This window comes from Chrysochloris asiatica, unplaced genomic scaffold (assembly GCF_000296735.1).
Source record: "Chrysochloris asiatica unplaced genomic scaffold, ChrAsi1.0 scaffold00022, whole genome shotgun sequence".
NCBI classification, from domain to species: domain Eukaryota; kingdom Metazoa; phylum Chordata; class Mammalia; order Afrosoricida; family Chrysochloridae; genus Chrysochloris; species Chrysochloris asiatica.
The window spans coordinates 7,720,188-7,722,630 of NW_006408540.1; positions in this window are offsets into that span (position 1 = coordinate 7,720,188).

The following is a 2,443-nucleotide window of genomic DNA, read 5'->3' on the forward strand; positions in this document are numbered from 1 at the left end:
GTAAAGCTAGTGAGAGAAAAGCCTGCGGGACCTTCATTTGCTGATGGGGCACAACTCAAAGAGAAACAACTGTAAACAACCATTGAAAATTGGAACATGGAATACATGAATTATGAATCTGGAAAAATTGAAAGTTGTCAAAAATGAAACAGAAGGCATAAACATTGATACCTTAGGCATTAGTGAGTTGAAATGGACTGGTTGGCCATTATCAATCTGATGAACACATGGTTTCCTAAGCCGGGAAAGAAAAATTAAAGAGGAATGGTGTTACATTCACTGTCAAAAATAGAATATCCAGGTCAGTCATGAGGTACAATGCTGTGTGTGATAGGATAATATTCATGCACCTACAGGGAAGACCAGTTAATACCACCATTATTCAAATTTATGTGTCAACCACTAAAGCCAGTGGGGACGAAATAGAGGAATTCTATTAAATTCTTCAATCTGAAATTGATCAAACATGCAATCAAGATGTATTGATCATTACTGGTGATTGGAATACAAAGCTTGGGAACAAAGAGAAAGGATCGGTAGTTGGAAAATATGGACTTGGTGATAGAAATGATTCTGGAGAACACATGATAGAATTCTGAAAAACCAACGATTTGTTCATTTCAAATATCTTCTTTAGAAAGCATAAGAGATGACTATAGACCTGGACCTCACCAGACGGAATAAATAGAAATCAAATTGACTACATCTGCGGTAAGAGATGATGGAGAAGCTCCACATCACCAGTGAAAACAAGGCCAGTAGCAGACTGTGGAACAGACCATCAATTACTCATATGCAAATTCAAATTGAAGATGAAGAAAAAGAAAACATGTCCACAAGAGCCAAAATATGACCTTGAATATATCACACATGAATTTAGAGATCATCTGAAGAACAGATTTTATACATTAAACACTAAAGACCGAAGACCAGAAGAATTGTGAGATGACATCAAGAACATCATACATAAAGAAAGCAAAAAGTCATTGAGAAGACAAGAAAGAAGGAAAAGATCAAAATGGATGCCAGAAGAGACATTGAAACTTGCTCTCCAGCTTAGAGATGCTAAAACAAATGGAAAAATTGAGGAGGTCCAAGAGGTGAACAGAAAATTTCAAAGATCAGCTTGAGAAGATAAAGCCCAATATGACAACAAAATGTGCAAAGATCTGGAAATTCTTCAAAAAGGAAGAACACACTCAGCATTTGTCAAGCTGGGGGAACTGAAGAAAAAAAATTCAAGCCTCGTCTTTCGTTATTGAAAGATTGACTGGGCAAATTATTGAATGACGAAGAAAGCTTCAAAAGAAGATGGAAGGAATACACAGAGTCACTGTACCAAAAGGAAATGGTTAATGTTCAACCGTTTCAAGAGGTAGCATATGATCAAGAGCCAATGATACTAAAGGAGGAAGTCCAAGGTTCATTGAAGGAATTGGCAAAGAACAAGGTACCAGGATTGATGGAATAAAAATCAAAATCTTTCAAGAAAGTGAGGCGGCACAGGAGGCACTCACTCATCTCTGCCAAGAAATTTGGAAGGCAACTATCTGGCCGACTGATTGGAAGAGATCCATATTCGTGCCCATTCCAAAGAGAGGTGACCCAAGGCGATATGGAAATTATCAGAAAATATCTTTGATATCCCATATGAGTAAAGTTTTGCTAAAGGTAAAACAGAAACAGCTACAATTATAAATTGACAGAGAACTTCCAGAGGTTCAAGCCAGCTTCAGAACAAGTTGTGGAATGAGAGATATTATTGCTAATGTCTGATGGATCTTGGCTTAAAGCAGAGACTATCAGAAAGATGTTTACCTGTGCTTTATTGACTACACAAAAACTTTAAATTGTGTGGATCATGACAAGCTATGGATAACATTGTGAAGTATGAATATTCCTAGACATTTAGTTCTGGTCATGAGAAATCTGTACCTGGACCAAAAAGCAGTTGTTTGAACACAACATGGGAACACTGAATGTTTTAAAATTAAGAAATGAGTGTGACAGGTTGTATTCTGCTGGGGACAGCATACACAGACCCTGGGTTGATCAGTGGCCCTGTGACATGGACAAAAATCCAACCCGTGGCCCTCCTCAGGACTGTGAGCCATGGACCCTGAGGGCCAAGGAAGTGACCTCCTGACGTCCCGGGTTCATTGGTTTTTGCGAACTCACTGGTTGGTTACCTCTGTATAATTTTCTTTGGTCCTAATATTGTTCATATGCTTCTAACTCCAGTAATTGTAGCTTCTGAGAAAATGGTTTCTTTTATGCCTCTCTTAATGCCTCCACTGTGTGTGGAGTCCTGGGAACAAATCTTTCTGAGGAACAAGCGATAGACACCAAGGATGAAAGTCAGAACTGCTCCTAATTTGATTATTCAGTTATGTTTGATATCCATGAACAATAATGGGTTTGAAACCCCTTTTTAAAGCCAAGG